This window comes from Galeopterus variegatus, unplaced genomic scaffold (assembly GCF_000696425.1).
Source record: "Galeopterus variegatus unplaced genomic scaffold, G_variegatus-3.0.2 Scaffold4232, whole genome shotgun sequence".
NCBI classification, from domain to species: Eukaryota; Metazoa; Chordata; class Mammalia; order Dermoptera; family Cynocephalidae; genus Galeopterus; species Galeopterus variegatus.
Genome location: NW_007730343.1, coordinates 12105 through 22090, shown reverse-complemented (window position 1 = coordinate 22090; position 9986 = coordinate 12105). Strand labels below are relative to the sequence as shown.

General features: G+C 42.0%; 1 protein-coding gene across 1 annotated transcript in view; it reads right to left on the bottom strand.

Moving 5' to 3' along the window:
• The window catches only part of LOC103602628 (zinc finger protein 474), a 24273-nt gene extending 15245 nt beyond the window's left edge, over positions 1-9028 (bottom strand). The window contains exon 1 of the mRNA XM_008587049.1: positions 8946-9028. The gene's annotated coding sequence lies outside the window, so the exon portion shown is untranslated. The remainder of the gene's footprint in view (positions 1-8945) is intronic.
• Between the last annotated feature and the right edge of the window lie 958 nt (positions 9029-9986).

The window sequence follows — 9986 nt, the reverse complement described above, 5'->3', positions numbered from 1 at the left end:
TCAGGACCCACCGCTGCGCCAGCGTCGGCAAACACACACACACACACACACGCACACACACACACGCACACCTGCACACGCACACGCACACCTGCACCTCAGGACCCACCGCTGCGCCAGCGTCGGCAAACACACACACACACACACACGCACACACACGCACGCACACACACGCACACCTGCACACGCACACCTGCACGCACGCACACACACACGCACACGCGCGCGCACACGCACACCTCCACATGCACACACACGCACACACACACACGCACACCTGCACACGCACACCTGCACGCACGCACACACACACGCACACGCGCGCGCACACGCACACCTCCACATGCACACACACGCACACACACACACTCTCTCTCTCTCTCTCTCTCAACCCTCAGCATGGGCTCTTGCGAGAACCTGCCCCGAACTGCAGACCCCTCTGCTCCATTACTTTAAAAAGCAGTGACAAAGGTATGCAAAATAATCTGAGGACAGGATTTAGCATGAGTCCTTTTCCACCACGAGAAAATCCTAAATACAGATTTTGCAGATATTTTGATTCTGTTCAGGCTGTTTCCCTGGCCTGCATACATTAGTCAAGAAATGAACTCACAAATAACTAAATGGGGCTGTGAGGTATGAGGCATCTTATGTTGAAAAGTGGCAACTAAAAGGATAGTTTGAGAGGTGGATGGACCAGACCCTCCCTTGAGTCCTATATCGCCTATTCCAGCTAGACTGGTAAGTCGCCATATCATTTGTAACCTCCCAACTACCTCCCTCTGCTCTGTACTTGACTCTTTTGTGCAAACTTGGCCTGTCTGACACCATCTCAGTAGTTTTTGTGGTTCTCCATGGCTACAGAATGAAGTCCAAACACTTCAAGCTGACTTCAGTCAAATTTGGTTCCATGAAAAAAGTCTTCCAGCAACACCAAACTCAACACCATTCCCACAGTCCTCAACTTTGCTGCCTCCATGATTTTATTCATTTACTTCTTCCAGCAACATGCCTTTAAGTTAGTACAGCACCTTCACAGTGCTGGAGATGGTGGGGAGCCCCAATTCCTAGTTCCCCTTAGTAAGGAGACAAACACCTAAACTACTAATGAAATTACAAGGTGAAATTTATAAATGCCATGAAGGGGGAACATAGTGCCATAGGAGTCAGAAGTAGGAAGAAAGGAAAGAGTGTTGACCAGTAGCCAATGAGATGGGTGATATTTGAAGTGGGTTTATTGAATCAGTACAGTTGTACTGAAGAGGGGAAAACTCTCTCAAGCAAACTGGTACACAACATGACCTTTCCAACAACTGTTTAATAGTACTGTAGCATGTTGACATGAAAGCTTTAAAGCCCATATTGAAAAGACTGGTTAGAAGTGCACAAATGAGGATCAGTCTGTTCAACGTAAGACTAATGCATGAATGGTCAGACCTTGAGAAACTAGTCAAAGGCTGGCACCTTTTCTAAGTGCCCCCCTTACCTCCCCACCTTGGTCCTGATCCCAGACTCCATCCCATTCTTCTGTCAGAAGCTGAACACGCATCAACAGTGGAATAGAGATATGACAGATAATACTAGAAGGAAGGGTTTTTTATGCCAAGAGAGTTGCATCAGCCAAGTTAAAGCATTGTGTTATCGAGAGAGGTAGAGAACAGCCATGAAAGAACACAATGGAAAGTGTTTTGGGATTGTGCTGAGATCTGAATGCAAAGATGAGGACTTAATACCTTTGAGACAGAATCAGATTAGGGAATAGGCCAGATGGGGCAATTTATAATTTTTATATACTAAAACATTTTGATTATCCCATATGGGAGAAATGCAAACTAGTTCTTCCTGCACTGAAGTAGACAGCACTCTCAAGTCGTAATAGAAATGCTAATGCAACTGGAAACATCCATGAAGAGATCGACAAAGTGTAATACAGCCATTCAATGGACTATTGCTCAGCAATAAAAAGAGAACTGCTACTTGACCAAGGGATGTAACCAGCTACTTGCTGAAAGAAGCCAGACACAAAAGAAGACATACTGCATGATTCCATTTATATAAAACCCAAACTAAACTGTCATGGTCAAGAATCAAATCAATGGTTGTGTGCAGGCTGGAGGTGGAAGGCAGGACAAAGGAGTATAAGGAATTTTGGGGGATGATAAAAATGTTCTGTATTTTGATTACATTGGTAATATCACAGGTGTATAAAACCATCAAAACTCATTGAATTGTAGGTTTAATGGGTGTGGTTTGTCTGTAAATTATTTCTTAATAAAGCTGATTAAAAAACACTCATGCAGACATAGTCTACTGGAATATTTTCTCATTGCCATGTTCAGGCAATGCAGTCAGTTCAAAGTCAGCAGTACACATTGTCAAATGAAATTCCAAAAGAAAATAATGTATTTTAGAGTGATTTTTTCCCCCCAGGAACTAGGGAATATTTTTAAATAATCTAGATTCTAAACCCTTTAATTCATCTCCCAAAGAGTTCTCTAGTTCAAAAAACAAACAAAACCAAAACACACAGCCACAAAAGAAAGCTGAAAAAAGAAAATACCTAGAGAAAATTAGAAAATGTTTTATTGAGGCTTTTTTTGCCAGGACATTTATTATTATTATTGTTGTTGTTATTATTATTATTATTTACTATTATTATTTTCCAGAGGAAGCACACTAAGAAACAACCCCATTCACATAAAATTTCATCAAGAAAAGCCCAATTCTAGAGTGTCAAGACATAAGCCCTGCAGCAGAGATGAATAACATAAAAGCAGGACTCTCCCTCTGTGCCCATATGCCATCTTGTCTGTTTGAAACATAACTGACTAGTTTCTCATCTTCCAGTATGAAGAACTTCAAGGTCCATTATATGTAAGTGTGTGTGTGTGTGTGTGTGNACAAAATACATATAAGGCCACTTAGTCCCTATCTTCAGCTGATTTTAGGACAGTGAAAGGCCCCTCTTGCTTCAAACTCTTCATTCCTTTACGTTTTCCTTGACTTTGCCCTGTTGTCCCTCCAGCCTGTAATTATCTTCTTTAGGGTTATTCAGTTCGGGAAGAAAGAAAGAGCTGAGAACTTCAGCTCTAGAAGGTCACAAGAACGATTATCCTTCTGCTACCGGGGCATAGAAGCAGCCTCCCCTACTCACACATTGGAAGGCTGGATTTATTTGTTGTTGTTGAAGCAGTTGGCCTGTTATTTTTGAAGAGTCCATTTTAGCGGGGCTGTGCCAAAGATATCTTTTTTATTGCTAAATATGTATGCGAATGAAATATCTGGCTCCTTCCCCTGAAGTAACATGCTTCATACATTACTTGCAAATATTTTTTAAAATGCAGAAAGTTGAGGTCATTCATTAACCTAAGAGCCAAAGAGAACTCAGGGAACCTGGAGGCGAGAGAGCATTCTGAGAAGGAAACAGTCCTGTTAGCCTGAACCATGACTTTGAACAAAATTACAAAAACACACTTCTACCTTCAGACACTTCCCAACCATATGGTTGTAATCATTAATCTGTGATGATATAAGTCACAACATGTAAAATAAAAAATGGTGACCATGGGAGAAAGAGACATGACAATCCTCACCCTATGTCACAACTGGGCCTCGAACTGGCCCTGTATGCCTGTGCGTACTTTGTCTCTCGGATGGAGCATGACTTCTAACTAGCACACTATTGCTAGTCTATAAATATCTGGGTTTAATCAGATATTTTTTTATTTTACAAAAGCCAATGAAACAACAGGATTCTAAATATTGATACTGCAGTTGCACTGTGTGCAGAAATAAAACAGAGACATCTGTTGAGACTCAGTGCAGCTGAGACAGATTCAGATGAGACCTGCATTGAATGGAAACACACCTGGAGACAAGGGCTGTCTCTCAGCAGGTGATTCAATTGCAACCCAGACGCTGTTGCTCGGGAGGATTTTCTGATCCTAGGCGATGTGCCAGGCACTGTGCTAGGTATAGAACCAGGAACTGGCCCTAATGGTGGGAATGGCCATTCTCAACTGAGCACCTTTATTTGGAAAATACGTTTTACTTTTTCCAAAGCTCTGTCTCTGGGGCAATATCAGGTTGACAGATCCCTATTCGGCATGCACAGAGCTTAGTCTATCTGAAATTAGTCAAGAAACGGGGGGAGGGGGAGAGAAGGGTAAGAAGGGGCCTGCTGAGCAGAAGCAGCATTTTCTTGACTTCTCTGCCCACTGACATGTTTGAATTCAAACTGACTCATTTTGAAAATTATTCTCCAGATGTAGAAGCTCTCTAGGATCCTGGGCTTTTTGTGGTCCTTTAAAATTCTCAGAAGGTTTGGCTCCTATGTGTCTACCCATAAGAATGGCCTCATTGTTCTGGAGCCTCCCACAGGTGATCCATATGGTAGCTGGCAGCCGGGGTGAGTTACCCTATGCTCAGGCATGAAGTGTGCATGTCCCTGGTCCCTGAACATAACTGTCACACAACTATGTGGATATCTTATCACCCTCAGCTGTCTTCTCGTGACCTAGGCTGTCCTCTTTACAGCAGCTCACCCAGACTACCCATAGTACTGCTCCTCCTCGGAGCTATCCCATTTGGATCTCAGACTGTAAACTGATGGACCATCAGCCACAAAGTTTGTAAAAGTTTTAAATGTGAACATCTTCAGGTGGGACTTATTCTCCAGAATACCACAGGTCCCACCACTCCCTATTGTCTTCTGCACAGCCTGCTCTGCCCTGAAAGCATTTGAGCTGATGATTCTGAGCAGCCTATTTTCCCAACCCCTCTACCCACTTATCTCCCCCATAGAAGATATTTGCCTTATATCTCATTTCTAAGAAATGGGCTAAACTTATGGTTAATTCACGTTAATGAGCCAGTGACTAAAAAGGGTTCATCACCTATCTAGGGAATCTTTGCATTTTATTTGGGATCTCTTCTACAGTCAGTGCTTTAATTCAAAGGACCGAATCTCTGTGGAATTAAAATAAACAAACAAATAAACAGAAAACAAAAACAAAAACAAAAACCAAACTTGCCAGGTTGCCAGGTAGGAGGGGAGGTATTTTAGAGCAAAAAAAGCACAGGGACACATTAGAGATCGTCACATTGAAGATTCCCTGCTCTGTTTGAATTTAAGCATGATGGCAATTACAACAACTTGATGGAAGACTTGAAGCCTATCCTTGGGCAAAAGAAGACTCTGCATTTAAGCATGAGACTGATTTTCAAGACCATATGCACACAGTAACCACGGATAATGCTCAAGTCAGTTACTTTCTGGAACATTTTTGCTTTCACCACTCCCAACTGGATCCCAGGCTGTCAAAAACAGGGTGCATCTTCCCAGGGTCTCAGAAAATTACGTGACGGTGCAACTGTAAGAATGTGTGTCATCCCATTAACAGGTGTTTCTCTTTCTGCATGACAAAATTAAACAAAGAATTTGGGCCTTAGCTGCTGTTTTAGATTTTCCAACTCCTGATCCCTTCCATTAGGCCAAATAATTGAGATGTCTGTGGTAAGTGCACAGGGCATATCACAGAATGCAGAAAGTTTAGATGGGGGAAATAAGAGGGAAAGTTCTCCTCCCCTCATACTTGAGGGAAAAAGAGCAAAATCCTTGTGTGAATTGCAATATTAGAAATGTCTGACCAGGTAGCACAATGGCAGTTAACCATCATCCAGCATTTCCTAAGTAACAGGCCCTTTACGTGATTTAAGCTCATTTATCCTCATCATAGTCCTCTGGGCAAGACTCGATATTTCCATTTTACAGGAAGCTGAGGCACATGGTAGGTATAAGTGGAAAAGCTGGCTTTTACTACAGACAGTGGGGCTCCTGACCCTGCCTTTTACCACACTGCCACTGAGAAGCAGTTGGGTGGAGCTGACAAATGACAGTGCTGTGCAGGCACCACCCTGACCTTTGCAGCATTCTCTCATTTCAGCCTCTCACAGTGGCGGGACCAAGGCTTGGGAAAGTTAAGCAACTTGCTCAAAGATATGTGATTTTATAGGGTATCTATGATCTGCAAATGCAGATCTGATTCCAGCTGCTTCTAGAAACCCGGAGAAATATAGTCATTAGTGGTCAATGGAGTGTTGTGCTCTGCCTGGCATGTGAGCCATAGGATGGGATTTGAGAGACACCAGCAAAACTCCCACTTCTGCTCTCCCAACTACCTCAAAAGTTAATTCCTTTGGGTTAAACATTGCCCTCTCCCTGGATCCTCTTCCAGTATGCAAATAGTCCGATAAGACATTTTTCTATGAAGGAATTTATCAGATTTTCCCAACACCTTCAAACAATATAAAGGGGTAGGGGTGGCAGGGGTAGAGAGGGTGCAGAAGGTTCTGAAAGAGAGAGCAGAGTATGAGGCCAGGCCACCAAAGTCTCATTTTCCAAAGTCAGAATTTTGCCTGTGGCCACTTAAAACACAATTTCAACCAACTTAACTGAGACTGAATGTATACAGTTAGGTTTCCATTCCCTCAGGCATGTCCTACACATGCAGACAAAGTACTGTATAAATAGCATTTTAATATATAGGAGTAACTGTGTAGTTCAATCTCAAATCTCAACAATTGCAGAGTTTGTCTAGAAACCACTGGTATTTCACATTTACTCCTTGTGTTTTCAAACATTTCTACCCAAATGTCACATCTGGAAGGATCATTGTTTGAAATTAAATTGTTTTTGGAAATCACTGGATGCCACGTAAAGGAATTTTCCAATTCAGCCTGTCTATTGGCCAACTATAAGAGTCTGTCACTTGTGATTTGGAGTTTTGTTTTGCTCCTTTAAACAATAAGAATGACTTGCCTATTCATTTGGAAATTCTGTTAGTGTTAAAGTATCTTCATGGACCTGATTTTTTTTTTCCTTTTTGTCTTTTTTTTACTGACCAGTAACGGGATCGTAACCCTTGGTGTCGCGCCCGCACCGCGCCCAACCAGTGAGCGGGAACCGGTCTCCACATGGGATCCGAACCCTCGGCGGGAGCCTCCCAGGTGGCGCACTCTCCAGTGCACCATCAGGCCGGCCCATGTACTTGATTTTTAAAAAAGAATTGCTGGTATTTTAAATATATGCTTGATATTTGTTACTTAATTGTTCATCCTGATATACAGAGTTGAAAAATATAGGTCAAAGAACTAACTCCGTATTAGAATCTGTGTTCCTGAAAGGAATACAATTTCTTAACTGAAGTTTTTTCTTTTCTTTTTTTTTCCACACTTGAGATAAAACTTTTATTTTTCCTGATGCCTTACAAGAACAATAGTTAGAAGGTGAAGTGTTTAAGATATAGATTAAATACCTTGCCAAATTCTTGCCAGAAATGATGTTCTTTGAAGAAAATGGATGGAGGATGTCCCTGGTGTTTAGTTCCTTTACTCACCAGGTTGGCAATAGGCCTGACCCTATGGTCAGATGGCTTATAGGTCACAGGGTAAAATGAAGCAACAAAGGAACCATGGGAGGAGAGACAAGAAAACCCACACACTGAGACAACCACACAATTTGTCCAGCTCCCACAGTTGGAGAGATAAAAGGAAAGCATAGACACTATAAGCCCTGAACTTGGAAGTTGGGTTATTTCCAGATTTGTCTACAGCTTACATACTAAAGGGTGCCCAGCTCAGAGGGAAGGCCAAAGAAAGTTTTCCAATGAAAAGACAAAGGTTATCACCTTGGATAGGCTAGAAATAATTCTAATTTTAACAGTTTTCTTTTTCTGTTCTTTTCAGGGTTGTTGACCCCAGTCCCTCCCTATCCTTGCTCTCTGCCCTCAGCTTCCAGTTTCTTGAAGCTTTAAATTGGGGCCAGCAATGCCTTTATGTTTTCTCTGCTTATAGATAGCCACGGATGTGAGAGCTGCTTGGGGACTTTAAAGACAGGATCATGACATAAAGCAGGTTCTTGGAGCAGGAATATTGGAAACTTATTGAGTTCCTGGATTTAGCAGGCCCTTCTTCAATATCTAGGACTTTTCTTTATATATAAGACAACTTCCTAGAGGTAAATGCTAGAGAAAAGGGATGTAAGGAGGAGCAGCATTACACAATATAAAGGGAAAGCAAGAGATCAAATCCTAAGTGAAAAATTCTCCCAATTCTGCACTTATTCGTAAAGCTGAACTTGTGCCTCACATTGAGCAGTGAGATTCTGTTCACAGGACAATTACCTCTGTTTCAATAAGAATTCCATCCAGGATGTGTTACACTCCCTATGGTGGAGTTCTAAGAGTTTTGGCAGAGATTTTCGTAGTTGACCTTAGAATTCTGAATTCTAAGAACTATGTATTTCCAGTAAGTCATTATGTAAAGATTATACTAAGCATCTATCACTAGGAAATGTGGGTATATGAGTGTTTGGTGCTGGAAGCAGGGAAATGCAGGTACAAGGAGAAGCAGGCTTATGAGGACATATGAAATCATTTTAGCTAGATTAACTTTTTGAGAGTATAGCCATGTTGTAGTTTTTGTTCATTTTAGTCATGAATAAAATATTTTAGTTTAAAATATGTGATCGCTTCCTCTCACAGAAATTACAATCAGTATTTTTTCTTTCTAGAGAAGCAGAAAGCCACATATTGGAGCCCCAATGCAAAGGCCATTTATTTTTTGCTTTGGGCTTTGGTCTCTGGGCTCTGGGCTCTGGGAGAGATAGTTATATTCATCGCGGTCTCTTTACCCACCAATATATGATACATAAATATAAATTGAGGCTGGTTTTTAAAATAATGTTGAACTGTAATTTGTACAAGGGAGTATTATCCTTGAAAGTTTTATATTAGGAAGCTATACACCAATTTCACTGATGATGCTGTTTCTCAAATATTTGTAATCCCCCCCAACACCCACATATATTACAGACATATCATATATACACACATGACTTTAGGTTGGCTTCTAGAACTAGCAGTGTAGAGAACTAGCTCCGTTACCTTAATGTTGCGCTTTGTATACCCAAGAGCAATGGGATCATGGAATGCTGCCCTGATGTGCAGGCATGGCTGGCACCAAGAAAAGATGAAGAAGTGGCTCCTGCAGCTGGACATTAGTAGTGCAGCTGTCAGCATCATAGGAGGCAGTTTGTGAGGTCAAGGCTGGTTTTCATGACAACAGCACAGCGGAGGAGGTGAACTAGGGCCACTGAAGACGATTGAAAGGGTAAGAGTCCCAAGTAGGATCCCACTGAATGTTTTATCTCCACCTCCAAAGAGTTCCAAGACATTCTTGTGTTTGGGAATCATAGAGGCAAACAGTTCTGGAAGCCTTAGTTCTGATTTCAGAAACTTAGTTTGGCAGAAGGCATGAAGAGACAAAGGACTAAGAAAGCTCTTAAAATTAACCCTTTTCTCTCCCTTTCTACCTCTGTTTCTCATCTGATAGGCTTGATTAGCTTGTCTGATAGTTCATGGAGAAAAGATAAAATATAAGCTAGTAGATTGCAGCTCATTCATCTCCACCACGAGCTTACAAACTTGCCTTCATCTGCATTCAACATCCTCCTGAAATGAAGATGCGCCCCTCCTAGCCAAGGCTCTTCCTGCACGCACGCTGGTCATGCCATCCCGTGCCTGTTTCTCCTCCATGTTTTGCACTTTCTCTGATCACTTCTCCTGCTTCTCCACCTTCTTTCTCTGCCCTGGAGCAATATCCTAAGCATTCACTTGTAGTCTAGAAGCTCCCATCTTTAAAGAAACCTCTCTTGACCCAATATCTCTACTTCTAGCCTACCCACTATTTCTCTCCTAGTCCTCAAAGCCAGACTTCTCAAAACACATCCCAGCTCTATCACCAAAATGTTCTGCAACCCCTACTACTGCAGTGGATTTGTTCTTACCAAGGTGAGCAACCAAATCCATACTGCCAAATCAAATCATTTTTGACCCTCATTCTATTCAGCCTCTTGGCATTCCATACTGTTTCCCACACCCTTATTCCTGACGTTTTCTCTGGTCTCAGCTTCCATGATGACATAC